Source organism: Euprymna scolopes, chromosome 22 (genome assembly GCF_053919585.1).
Source record: "Euprymna scolopes isolate OS-2025 chromosome 22, ASM5391958v1, whole genome shotgun sequence".
Classification (NCBI taxonomy): domain Eukaryota; kingdom Metazoa; phylum Mollusca; class Cephalopoda; order Sepiida; family Sepiolidae; genus Euprymna; species Euprymna scolopes.
This window is the reverse complement of record NC_136503.1, coordinates 29849772-29864831: the sequence shown is the minus strand read 5'-3', so window position 1 is coordinate 29864831 and position 15060 is coordinate 29849772. Positions and strand designations below refer to the sequence as shown.

Here is a 15060-nt window from a genome sequence, read left to right as displayed (position 1 = left end):
GTATCTTTTGTTTATAAAATAGTTAAAGACCCCTCCACATGTTAAGAATGGCTTTCTAAATAACGGTTCGTAAACTGCGTAAATACAAAAATGAATTAGTAGTTTTGTGAGCATTTCAAATGTGAAAGAAATTAAAATGACAAAAAAAAAAAATCTTTAACAAATCCTCATGATTGAAGGTTTTGGAAGTTCAATCGTTCAAAACAATATTATCTTAACAACTATTAGTAGTTAATCTGGTGCCGGTGTAAATTAGTGGTCTTTTAAACAAACACATTTAAAATGAAAACACTTGAATATAAAACTCGATAATTCGATAAATTATTTTAACTGGATCGTATCGTTTTTCGTAATTTTGGGAATTTATACTAATCTCGATATGACACTTACGTACGTAATGTTTTCACATGAATTGCGTTGGCTTAAAAGATTCCAGTAATCATTTAATGGCGATACCGCAATCAGTAAATTAAATTTACTAAGTCCGATTTTAAAATAATTTATTAAATAAAAAAGGCGAAACAAACAAGTAAACACTCCCGAGTAACGTCGTGTAAAAATGTAAATCTGTGGTACTATAACTATTTATATTTTTATTCCGACTCATTTTTTAATAAAATAATATGGTAAATTCTTGTTTATTTTTGTTTGAGTCAAATAAAAACTGGGAATAAAAACAAATTTAGTAGTACGACTAGAAATTCTGAAACGTTGAACAATAATAATAAAAAAAAAAATCAATGGCTCAGAGAATGGAATAGCGTATTATTTCGTTGTTTGGTTTTAAATTAATTTAAATATATTTTAATTTCATTTTTTAAGGAAACAAAATAGATTTAAACAACTCAACATTTGAAAAAAAAACAAAAAAAAACGGTCATTCCTTTTGTAAATAAATGAGGGCAGCAGTTTAGTTTCTAAACGAGTCTGTACGGCTTCTATGTTATGAGGAGAGTCTTTGAGCGAGCGACATGTTGCTTTCTTCTGCTACAGATTCATGAAGGAATGGTAAAAATGTTAGCTTCGCCCTAATGGAAATTTGATACACAACATCATGTCGTTCTATAGCGACGTGTACAAGCCCCTAAAACTATATTATAATATTTTGAGTATCATTTTTTTTTAAGAGGAATAAAACTATAAAATTGCTAATATTCACAGTTTGATATTAAGATTAGTTTGATATTAAGATTAAAGTTATTATGAGAAAATTTAACGGAATCGGTTGTTGAAGAAAATGTCAGACATCATAGAGGAAGTATCAACATGCAACGACTAGATCAAATCTTGACGTTTTTTTTTTTTTTTCTTTTTAATTTATATAAGAAAAAAAAAATACTTATGAATACTTACGGCTCCCCAAAAATCTATTTTTATTTTATTTGAAAATACTGGTTTGGCGATTAGGTAATAGCCCTGACGGTCTGACCTGACCTTCGTAAATAGGAGGCCGTGTAATAGCACGCCCCAGCCCCACTCCTCTAAAATTTATTTATCATATTTTATTATAAATTTAATTACTACATATATAAACACTAGACGACAAGATTACAAAAAGTTTCATAAATCTTTATGGATATTTTTTTTTTCTTTTGTACTTTGCTATATTTTTATTTACAAGCTACAAATCGATTGTGTAGAAGGACGTTGTGCGTAATTGTTCTTGTGGGGAGGAAAATAAAAAGGAGAGAATTTGGAACGCTGTAAACACACACAACAGTACAACACACAATATACCTTAGACCCACCTTCCCTTTTTGGTAGCAAAAATTTTAAATTACGACAGATTGGTGGTGATGGTCTTATCGAAATAGAAATATTCTATTAAAATTATACACCCAGAATAAATTGACATATTAAAAAAAAATGGTTAAACAACGACTAAATTAAAAGCTAAGACGAAAGAATAAGGAAGAGATGACGAAGGTAAGAATGGAAGATTCCGAAGAAATGTAACAATGACGTTTTAGATACACCAGTTGTTGCCAAAATAAACCTGTTGTTACTTCAGTATAACATTTAGCCTTTTGGTTTAGGCCTAGGAGCTCTGTTCTCGATTTTTTTTTTTTTAAATCTCAATCCAGAGTGCCTCCTTTCGAAGAGCTGAACACTCCCCCCACATTAAAAAACAACAAAAAAAAAATCTTTGTTTCTAACTCCGTCATCGAAGGAAGGCAAATTCCTTTTTAATAGTATTTTCAAGTTAAACGATAGTTTTTATTAAATTGTTAGATGAAAGTACAGAATAGTTACAAAACACCCCCTCCTCATGTTAAGAATGGCTTTCTAAATGTTATTTCAGCACGGTAGAATAAGTGCATAAGTAAACTATTCGAACTATTCTTTATAGGTTATATTCACATTTCGCCCGATGTAACCTCCGACCTTCTCCAAGTGCATTTTTATTTTTTTCGTGGGATTTTAGTATTTGTTGTCGGTCAGGAGCAACCGATCCTTCTTAACTGAAGAAATGTTTATTTTTGTTCCAATCCTAAGTGTAACTTTCTGGTAAGCTGGATTTCCTTGCCCTGTGGGAAAGACACTGAAAAGGCACCATGATCTCAATTAAATAACACAAAACCGTTAGACGATAATACAAAATCGTTCGTCTAAATACATATTTTACTAAATTTTCTAATTATTCTTTAGAATTAAGAGCCAAATTTTCAGATATTAAAAACACTTATTCTACTTGTTGCAGTTTACGGACCGTGTTATTTTTTAGGTGGCATTTTAAAATTAAATTCATTTTTACTGTATCTTTTGCTTATTAAATTGTTAGGTGAAAGAGCAAAAATGGTTAGTCTCCCTCCCACTTTGTGTAAAAAAAAAAAAAAAAAAACGTTATTATTTCAGCACTGCCCATAAACTAAACTGCAAAAGTACCTCAGTTTTTAGTAGCGTGAGAGGCCAATGCGCCATACAAGTTTGACGTTCAAAACCTACTTTGTATCTAACACGGTTTTCATGGGAAAGGCAACTAAATATAAAGAATTGGTCGGAAATATAGACAAAGGTAGAAGTGTCTCTTGGCTTCTAAGGAATCTTTCTTTAAAGTGAGGTGTGTGGCGTCGACTTTTCTCTCTTTCTTTACCGGCAGTCTGTACTTCTGCCTATAAAGCTAGGTAAATAAATAAATCAGCGATCATCAACTTATTTTAAAAGATTAAAAATATAAATCTTGTAGTTATTTCCGTTTTCGTCAGCCAAATTCATTTCTAGCAATCGAAAATTATGTTAACTTGGTAAAAAAAAAAAAAAAATGGTTGATGAGATACAGTCGTCTCAAAGGACATTTTATTTTTGAATTCGATCTGTCATCGCCGGCCATTGCTTGCAATGCTTGGTCGATGCAGATCACAACAAACGATTCAAGGGCGTCTGTTAGGTTAGTTGTATTGTACTGGTCCACTCCACGGCTTTGCAAGACCACTATAGCCTGGTTTTACAAAATGAGATTAATAGGATTGGGAAATAGGGCAAGCAGAAAAGGGGTAGGACAAAATGGATTTCAAGGAAGTGGGGTTATAGGCAAACACGTTGGTCAAGGATTGATGAGGGTACTACTGGTAAGTACTATCACTTTAGTTAAGAGAATAGGTCCTGGGGGGGGGGGGGTGATAACTATAGAGTAATTCTCTACTTCAAAGCTCCCAAACTATAAAGTTATACCTAGGATAATTTTATTTAAAAAATATTTCTGACACTTATTTTATTTATTTATTTTTTTGTTAAGATTCGACCAATTTTTTTTATAATGATCGCATCTTTTTAATTTTTATTAAATACATATTTTCTCCCCCCCCTCCCCAACCATATTTTTTAATCGTAATTTCTAACCTCAATTTAGCTCTGCTGAGCGAGATTCGAAATCGGTTAGCCCCCCTCCTTCATATTTGGTTCTTCTTCGTTATTATAACGAAATTTGTAAATTGAAAAATTGAATTTCAAGTGAAACCAATGGTATCTACTGGATTGCCATGTCACGGTAATGAACATATAAAAAAAATTACGAAAAACCATAAGGTGTAAAATTAATTATTGGTACTAGTGCAAAGAATGACTGATCCGGACGTAAATATTGGTACTAGTGCACAGAGTGATCCGGACGTAAATAATAACGTTATTATTTAAAAGGCCATTCTTAACATGGGGAGGGGAGAGTGTTTTGTACCTATTCTATACTTCAACCTTACAATTGAATAAAAAACATAAAACTTTAATTAAACTTGGAAATACGATTTTAAAAATAGCGCGGATCACTCTCTGCACTAGCACCTAATTATTAATGAAAATAGTTTTCAAAAGAAAATTCGCGAAAATTGCGTTTTGCAAATAAAACAAACAAACAAAAACGGAGTTCTAATTGCAACAAAGGGGAGGTTCATTTTCTGAAAACTGAAAATCTTGACCAATTCAGCAAACTTATTTTCACTAATTTTCTTTCAAAGCTGTTTTCATTAATAATTAATTTTCTACCTAATCGTTTTTCGTAATTTTTGGATATATTCATTACTGTGGCATGACAATTCTGTAGATAGATATCATTGGTTTCACTTGAAATTATTTTCGAACCCCCATTTTCTACCTTTTAATTTGATCATGTTCAACAAATTTGGTATTAAATACTATTTAGCCATATATATAAGTTTCCTGATATTATTTTGAGGTAATACTACAGAATTTGAATTTAACCTTTTTTTCTTTTTTTAACCTAACGCAAATTTTAGGTTAAGGTCAGATTAAATTCTGTAGAAGAACCTTTTTTTGTTTAATTTACCGAGCTAACATTTTTACATGCATAGATTCAGAGCGAATCTATAAAAAAAAATTGCAGCGGATATACAATAACCCATCTCTTTATTCTAACAATTAAATAAATATTATAACAGCTATAAATTTAAATCGCTATTAAAAATCTTAAAATCGTGCAATGTACATAGTGTTAGAATTAATATTACCGCAAAATCGTGTATTGTTACTACATATTTTGGGTTGTTGTTAAAAAAAGGTGCGTGTGTTCAGGTCTAGCAGAGAGAGGGAGGAGTAAGTATTCTCTTGTTCAAAAACATGGAAAAGCCAGTTGTTGATAGCTTGCAACTGTTGAAATTCAATTTCAAAAAAAAAAAAAAATTAAGATTTTAATTAAAAGAAAGATCAAGGCCATGATCATTTTTTTTTCTTCTTAAAGGGGTTGGATAAAAAAAATTTGTTTAATACCTTGCTTTAATAATTTTTTTTTTTTTTTGAAAAATGACTGCTACTCAGTGACTGCGCCTAGATCATGTTATAAACAAAAAGGTCTAATATTTCCAGGAGAGTTTTTTTTTTTCTCGATTTTTATATCAACTAGTTATATATCCCCAATGTTGCCCGGCCTTTTTATTTCCATGTTTCGCTTTTCCTTTTTCTCCGTGCATTTTTAATGATTTTAAAAATAAATTTCATTTTGACGGTAACGTTTTATAATTAAATTATTAATCGAACAACGAAAATATAAAACTGTGGCTAATTTTGTAAAGGTAATATGTGTGTGTGTGTGTGTGTGTGTGTGTGAATGGCTTCTAAATCTTAATATGAGGGTTTGCTAATATTCGATAAATTTCGAAGGGTCACGAATTGATTAATTCTTTTTTTTTTTTCTTGTTTAACAAGAAACCAAAATGCATTCTGATAAATTTCATTTCATTATTTTTCATACATTTTTTTTCACAACGCTTAAAATATAAGCTCACAACGCTTAAAATATAAGCTATTGCGTTTTTTTGTGTTTCCAGTAAATAATCGATTAATAGGAAATTGACAAAAAATGTGTAATGTAAAGACGAGAAACGTACAATAGGTCACAATTTTATTAATATATAGATTGGAGAATTAACAAGCACTGTCCCATCTTACTGCGCACGACGGGCGCGTGCAATTTAAGCGGCTTCAACTTTTTTCTCTAGAATGGAGTGAAAACAGACTGTTTGATGTATATTATTATTATTATTATTATTATTATTATTAATTTTAAATATTTACACACACACACACACACACACACACCCTATTTTAATTGGCTTTTATATGTGCTTAGATCACGATTACCGCTGGGAGAAAGAAAAAAAAAGCTAAAACATTCGCTCAGCTTTGTTGTTTGTGTTTGTTTATTCGAAACGTGCAGTAATTAACCGGCGTTGTCCGGGTAATTTACATATTACCGGGTCGTCCGCTTAGAAAAAAATAATGCAAAATATTCTCATGCTTAAAATTTTATTTATTTTTTTAATAAGATTTTAAAAACATCTGTTTTAATTTTCCATTATTTTATTTTTAATTTGAATAAATACTCTATTAGATCGTAAATATTTAAAAATGAATGTGTATTTAATAGAATTATGGGTAAATTTATACAAACACCGTGACAGCGAATTAACCCTAACCCTAACGCTGTCACGGTGTTTGTATAATAATACCGAATTATGTATAGACGAGAAACACAAACGATCTGGTCTGATCGTTTTATTTATATAGAGATAAGTAAAAATAAATAAATTATAATTTTTTTTAAAAGTGAAGTTTAAATATAAAGTTCGTTAAGTTCGTAATATGAACGAGGAATAAATAGGCGTTCGGGTAAATAGATGATGATGCTGCTGAAGTTACCCGCCACCCGTTTTGATACAGAAAGAAAGGGGTCATCCTGATGATGATGATGCTTCCTCGTGTTTTTCACCCCGATTTCCCACCGGCGATTGAATTATATAATTCGGAAGAATCACAAGAATAAAACATTAACCCTAAACAAAACAGTAATGACCAGAAAATAAACTCTTTCAAGATATTAAAAAAAATTAAAGATAAACAAATTTAGAATCTATTTTTGTTTAATTTTTTAAAGTCAAATCAAAACTGAAACTAGATTTTTTTTTTTAAATTTAATCTTGTCGATATGCAAATAGAATTACCAATATATTGATTTAAAACACTAAAATATATAATTTATTTAAATTCATAAGGTTAGAATGACATATAGTGTGTTCAAAACTTGAAATTTACGGCATAGCCTAAAAAAAGCAAGGAATAGTTTTACTACAAAAACGTGATTTATTTTTTAAAAGTTTTTTTTCATATTAAAAAAAAAATAATAATAGTTCATTAATTAAAGAAAAAACAGTAATCGGTATTATTAATACTAAATAAAGGTGACAATTATAACGAAGTCGAATCAAAACTATGACAGTTGTTTTTTTTTACGATAATATTCCATTCACAAAACACAAACAAGACTCAGTGCTCGATTTTTACCCTCCAAAATAAGGAGGGGGGGGCGTCCTACGAAAGCCCAAAAATAAACTAACAAATAAATTAATTTATAAAAACAAAATGAATTGATCACATACTTGCCACATGGTGTCGTTAGGTATTCCTTCATCAGTAAGTAAAAACCAAATCTAACTTAAAAGAAACACTGATCGACATTTCTCACTATGAAGTACGTAAACGTTCCGTTCGTTGTTCCAATTCGACTACATTCACTGACGCTAAATTCACGCTCTTAAACGGTGGATGCAAAATGAGACGAAACGAAACAGAGTTCGTTTCGTTTCATTTTCCACCATTACTTTTAGATTTTCCCATTAATAAACTTTTGTATAATTTAATTTTTATCTATAAAATTAAACTACTAACGAGCACTTCGTTTTATTTAGATTTTTTTTATACAAAAAAATAAATAAAACTCGATTTTTCTGATATTTAATTGCCACATTAATGAACTGTTGTTATGTTGAATGTCTAATTTGTTGATTGAAGGAAAATTAATAAAAATGTTGGGAAAATAAAAACAACAATATAACGTTATTTATTTTTTATATTTTAAAGACTTTTCTCTCTAATATTTGATAATGTCTTGTTTTAGTCACGTAAAGATATTGTTATAACACCCTCCATCAAATCACCACCACCCTCACACACGAGCTAAAGTAAGTCTACTTTTTTCTTTTTTTTTTTTTTTTTTTTTTAGGCGATTACATGTGAATAATGCCCTGAAACGCGGGGACCCCCCCCCCATTATTTGAAATTGAGACTGCACAATAAATTTGGCATATAAATTGAAATGATCTCTCATTTCCTGGCTTTTCAGACATTTTAGGGAAGTTAACATTTTTTTTCGTGATGCGTGGGGGCGGGGCTACCTGTTATGAGAGTATGTGTAGTTTTACAACCTTGCCACTCGGCCTTTAGGTTAGTATAAAAAAATTAGTTAATACTTCTCTAAAATGCTAGAATGACCTGGAAATTTTAAACGATTTTACATACGAAACTGATCTCCTACTCTAAATTCTAAATTAATTGCTGCTGTTTTTTTTTTTGTTATTTTTTCGTTACGTTTTTCAACGTGTTCACACGTAATCCTTTAAACAAGTAAAATCTTCTTTGTTTTTTTGGAGGGGAAGGGGTCAGAGAAAGGTGTTAATCTACAAATTTACTCATGCAAAATGTGATTTTAAATTATTTCAGTATTACTTTTGAATGACTCATCTTTTCTTAAACTATTCTTTTTTAATCAAAAATAACCTTAAAACGGTTAATGCTATTGCACACATTTATAACTTTCTAGTTAAAGACAAGAAAACTTCTTTAAAGAAAAAAAAAGTCGAGATGAATCCGAAAACAAAGAAGAGCCTTATTCTTTACCTTTATTTTTTGTTCAAAACTTTTCGAACCCCCAAAAATGGTAAAATAATGCTTTGCCCTTTTTTCTCCTCAAAAAAAAAAAAGAAAAAAAAAAAAGGTTCTCAACATGCATCTTTGATAATGGTCTGATCGACATCAAACAACACGCACACAGCGAATGAGCTCACATACATCTACACATCCAGATCCTTTGTGTCCATGTATTACTCTCCCCCAGCAGAATCTTGGACACTGAAAAGGGAACGAATCCAAGCAACTTGTAGCGAGTGTCGACTACAGACTAATATTCTGATTACAAACCATGTAGAAATTTTTAACAACACAATTGAGAGAACAGATCTACCACTCTTAATAATCGTGGACTATTTCCTGAGAAACAGAAAGACTGTTGGAAAGGGAAAAGGGAGATGCATGGTGTGTAATATATTGATCAAAAGATCCTGAAGGAGGTAAACAGCAGGAGAAAGAACATAGCCATGGCATAGATCGACTATAATAAAGCTAATGACAGGATTTCTCAAGCATGGCTAATCAAGTACTTGAAAATGTACACAATATCAGATAAGATAATCAATTTGATTAAGAAAGCAATGGGAACATGGGGACTGACAGCTGGAGGACCTAATACTTAACTCAGATTAGAGTAGAGAGAGGCATGCTCCAAGAAGATTTGCTATTTTTGTTACTGTTCATCATAGCCATGATGCCATTCACCAAAATACTCAGGAAATGTGAGTCAGGATACAAGTTTACAGACATAGAAGAAAGAATAAATTACCTCATGTATATGGCTGCAACTAAAGACAACCTTCACTCCCCATCAAGGCCCCTGATAATGCTAGGGAAACGATTAAAAACAGGAAAAATTATAAGGAAACAAGACAAGTGAGAAACGATAGAGAGGTTGATAAATCTATTGCAATCCCCTGGTTGTTGGTGGCGAGTTTCTGGGTGGTTGGATAGCGAGGGATTGATAAGAAACAGATGTAGTCAGTTCTATTGACCAGTTGAGAGTGACTCTGAAAGGGACCAGATTTCCAGGATTTCTCATTGAAGGTGGATATATGGAGTTGACAAAGACGTGGGTTAGTCAGAGTTCAGTTTAGAAGAGATTCGAGTAGATCCAAGGAGTGAGGCACGGTAGAGGGCTGGAGATGAAACAGACAAGTAGTACAGTTCAAAGGGGCCAAAATATGAGGTTAGCCTTAAGCTGAGATTCTGTATTTGAAAGATTAGTACTTAACTCAGATATGAACACACATGTAGACATTATCAACAAATCATATATCGATATATCTGTCTGGGATGTTGCCAAACTTATCAAGAACAGTGATGCCAGCAAAGCAACTGGTTCTGACAATATTTTAATCATAGTAGTTAAAAATCTGCAACTGGAACTAGCTCCCATTCTTACAAAGCTGTCTGATTGCTTAAAGGATAAATGCTTCCTATCACCATTGAGAATATTGTCAATCTGTCTAGTATTTAAGAATGCAAGGAGTGGTCTTCTGCTGCTCAGTATAAATCAATTAGTCTCCTGTGTGTTATAAGTTGCTTGAATTTGTGATAAGCCATGTTGTCAATCATCTCTGGACAAAAATATCTACTCAACGACTATCAAGATCCAAAGCTATTCTCTTGGCATGTCAATGACTTGCCACGTTAAGTATCTCCAAGTCTCGCTCACACCAATGTTGAGTACAGATTCATCTGCATACCCATGGTGTTCCACTCTTCCAATGAAGCATGAAGATACATGAAAATTGCCAAGTGGCTTACAAGTATGAGAAGTACAGACAGCTGATAAAGTTGTGTCACACACCTCAACTCTACCCTTTAAAGAAAGATTCCTTGAAAGTCAAGTCCTGATAGACCCATCTACCTTTGTTTATATTTCAGACTAATTCTTTCAAAGTTGGTCCAAACCAAATGCCAAAATTTATAACCAGGCAATCCGACCAGTTGAAAAGACCCAAAGCACGACCACACTTCTCTAGGTTCCCAAATGCAGGCTGCTGCAGTTGCTGTGATTTATATGAGTTTTTTAGTCATCACTTCATGAAAACAGTTACATCATCAGCATAAGCGGGAACCCTGATTTCCTGCCTTGTCCCTTGGGCAGCGAAGAAAGGGTTCCAATGATAAGCTGTAAAATAGGGACAAACCTGTCATTCAGACTGAAAAGCTGCAAACAATTCTGACTGCTTTCCATCACTGTTGTCATAGGCAATACAATGGAAACACATTTATGGAAGTCCAGATTTAAACCAGTAGCCTCTAAAACTGATCCCAGAAAGTCATGGTCGACTCTGTTAATAGCTTTGGACTGAATTAAATTAGTCAACACAGCTTCAGTGTCGTCTTCTATACCCTCTACGATCATACGAACCAAATGCAAACTGTTCTAAATTTATCTTTCCTTCACAGCATAGTTCTGATCAAATTCTACTAATCAACCACGAAAAACCTGCAAACAGGCCAAAGGAAATCTTGCCAAATGTTTTTTTTTTATAGGCCTATGTTTTAAGTCTGAGTTATAGGCCTATAATTATCTCGTTCCTCCCCTCCATTTCTGTACCTTTTCTTCAGCAATGTGATCACTCCTTTAGTGATTTGACCAGCGATGGAGCCCTGATAAAACGAATGGTTGAACACATGTCAGAAGAAGGGGAGCAAAAATTTTCGACTACCTCGAAATCAATTCATAGGTTAGATCATGAAACCGTGGTAATTCTTTTTGTAGCTGATCTACTTCAATGCAACTAAGACCTCACTAAATCATCCCAACTAGCTGCTCCAGCCACACCGAGAAGGGGCAAGTCACCAAATAGTAACTAAACTCCTGGGCGTGAAGTCTCGGTAGTCAGATGAAGTACTCCTGAAAGTGATTCCAAAACCCTCACAAATCTCTTGAGTTGATTTTAAGGCATGTCTATTTGAGCTCTTGATTTTTTCTCTGAAGTACAAGATTCTTCCTCATGCTCATCAGCATCAAATTCATAGCTGCACTAGATATTTTCTTTAAGCTAACCTACTTGCTGGACCTTTATAACATTTGCTAACGTCACGTTTACAGTCCCCCTTAACTAGATCTATGGTTAGAGAAATCACCCACCCACCTCCAGCCACTACCTGGATCAATTAGCTTCTAAGCATTTCTCCATCTTGGTTTTATTTAGAGCGAGGCAGTGACTAGATCTAACTTTTAATCCTAACTTTAAAATTAACCGTACCACTTACCACTAGTCCACTAAATAAAAGATGTTAGCTTTTCCTGAAAGTCGAATACCTCTTTACTGGAGATAAACAACTTCCAGTACCCGGTTAGCCTATGCTTATCATTTAAGTTCAACTGAGCCATAACCAATTCATGATCCAACTAATCAGTTGAACCTGGGAAATGATATTTAATCTACATCATTCCTTCTAACATCCTATCCAAATAATTGTTTGAATAGAAAAATACACTATTTGATCATGTCCATGACTCATGTCCTGAGTGATCCAGGCGAAATCTGTCAGCAAGATTTCATTTTATCATTAGGTCATAACTAGCCGAATCAATAGACCCTTCCCTTGACCTTATCTAACCTGGGATCAAGGATAACATTTCAATTACTCGTTAACACTATTTACTTTGGGCATATGAAGAACATCTCCAACATCCAAAAAGAGTGGTGTTGGATGCATAAACCATAATCTGAAACTTGTATTTTAGAATAGCAACATTTGACATGACTAACTTGCCATAAGTAGCCATATGAATGGTATTTAGACACAGGAAGGTCGCGTTTCACTAGCAAAGAAACACCACCACTCTGATAATTTTCATTTGCTGAAAAGACATTGAAATCTCTAGATTATCAGCACCTGACAATCACCAGATGAAACAAAGTGGGTTTCTCTTCACACAGCTATATCTCTATATCTATGTCGAGGGCAAGGAGGTCTCTCATGATGTGAGCAATTCTACTTTGAAATCCTTATATTAATATTGTGCATGATGGAAGGACATGATGCTTCATCACTCTGGATCAAGAGTCTGAAATCCTCCTGGGTGAGGATGCCGCAAGTCTGTCCAAGATGATACCAAAAAGCAGCCTTCTACTCAAGTAGCTTCTTCACTCAAACTGCAAGACTTTGGAATTCCCTCTCAGGCCCCTGTTTCCCTGACACGCAGAAGTTCAAATGTAATATGTACAGACATCTCGTTGCCCAAATCCCTACATTGTATCCCTGCAAATTTGGCCCAATTAGTGATCCTTTATGACTTAGTGGCATTATGCCTTGTTTAGGATAAAAAAAAACAATAAAATAAAAAAGACTACTAGTTAAGAGTGGCATCATAACTCCCGTAACAGCACTTCCAATGTCGAAGGGAAACGTTAGTTTTATCACCCTATAGAAAAAAGGATGAACCTAAATAGGGACCCATCCTTTACACTTTACAGATAGTTGCTTTAATGAAGGATATTCTTCTTCAACTAATTCTAGGCATGGAATTGCCTTTCTGGTGGCCTCTATCGTCCTCCCCAAAGTCTTTGTCCGACTCTATCTCTGCTGCTGCTGCATGAAAGTGGTAACTATGGCAGTGCTTTTAAAATTCTTTAAGTTGCTTACATCTATACCCTGGATTTGAATGAAAAGTAATTGCTCTAGTTGTGTACTCTACTGACTGTTCAGATCTGTAAAGGCATGCAGAGTGTTGGCTTTGCCGATGCAGTCCCAAGATAGGAAGGGGAACCTCTTGTTTTTATTCTGTCGGAGGCAGAAGAAATGATTCATTGGTAATTAGTGTCCTCTTCGAGATCTTTTTGCTGCATCTTATTACATGATACAGAGTGAGGACAGACTATGGGAGTGGCACAATGGAAAAGGATGAGTTGTTCAGCCTGGGGAGGGGTTGGTGTTTCATAATCAGTGGATTGTGCAATAGTAACCGTCATTTTTTATGGTTCTTTTTCTTGGAGAGAGGAATAGAGTTCAGCCTCCTTCAGCTTTTTCATGTTTGTAAATGTTTTTCTTTGTTTTTTTTTCTCCTCACTCTTTACTGAACCGTGTTCCATTACAGTCTCTGCGTCTTCATCGAAATCAAAAGAGGGAATGAGATATGTTTTTTTTTCATTTGCAGTTGTCTTTCTTCTTGTTACAGGTGCGACTTTTCTCTGATGTTTTTTCTTCAGCTTTTTTGAGAGACTACAACCTTTGATCAGCTGTTTCCCTCTGTTTCACTATGGTGTTCTCAGCCTCTTTATCTGCCATTGGTGTCTTTGATTCAGAAGCTGCTGGTACTATATTTTCCAACTTTCTTTTTTTTTTTTTTTGGTTAGGGCAGCAGCAGGGATCCTCTATGGGATCCTCCTTGGACACTTCTTTGTCATCTGATCATGCTGCTGGCAGTTCCAACAGTGGGACATTCTGCTTTAAACAATCACTAATAAAATCCAACGTTCGAACCTGAGCAGGAGTAGTAAATTCATGAAACCGGTGCAGTTCAGACTCATGGTAAGCTTACAATCTCCAATTATGAGATTACGTAACTAAAACAACTGCCAACAACTTTCCTCACCTCCTATCTGTGCCCAAAACTAAACGAAAAATTCCATGAGCAAAGTTTCTTTCCTAAAACTGATCGTCTGTGGAACACGATACCGTTTGTCTGCTTCCCAGCTGACTATAACATGATCGTCTTCAAGTCTAATGTGAATAAATTCCTATTGAGTTGTCCATTTAAATAATCTAGCCCTACCCAAGTTCCACCATGACTGATCGTGTCTCACCATCTACCTAACAATGCTTATCCTTAAGTGGCCTCGGGGCCTTCATAAGTGGTGACTCTCCAAGTAAAAAAAAAATTACTGCATACTGAGACGACTGATTCAAGGCTCCCATACTGACTGAGGACTGCTACCAACTGCTTTAGACCAAGTAGCAGAAGATGCTAAGAATGAAAACAGTTCCTCTCCTGCTCTGGTATTTTGGATTGTCTTTCAATATGAGTAAGATTTTGTGAGCTTCTCTGCATCTTCTTTATTTGGGAGCAGTGCATCCCACTTGACGCAGCTCTCCCACAGTTTTACGTGGTCGGAATATTCAAGTCCAAGAAAAATTCTATTATCGTTTTATTGGGGGCCCCAGTCAGGCTCTTTATTTTAGTGTCTGATGTAATAAGATACACTATTTGCTTCTGTAACTCTTCCACAGAAGTTAGAACTAGTTTTATGATGTTCCCCTTTCTGTAGCTTTTGTACATTGTCCTGAAGATCTCTCTGTTACTGGAAATTGAAAACAAGTCTTTCATACTGATTTCTGTTGTTGATCTGATCGAATTGTTCTGTCAAAGCTGGTCTTCTGAGTTTGCAGGATGGGCAAACAATC

The 15060-nt window shown here is 34.0% G+C and overlaps 1 protein-coding gene across 1 annotated transcript in view; it reads right to left on the bottom strand.

The window, feature by feature from the left end:
• LOC145243935 (uncharacterized) overlaps nucleotides 1–7575 on the bottom strand; it is a 324060-nt gene extending 316485 nt beyond the window's left edge. Inside the window, exon 1 of the mRNA XM_080107062.1 lies at nucleotides 7386–7575. The gene's annotated coding sequence lies outside the window, so the exon portion shown is untranslated. The remainder of the gene's footprint in view (nucleotides 1–7385) is intronic.
• Nucleotides 7576–15060: the final 7485 nt, after the last annotated feature.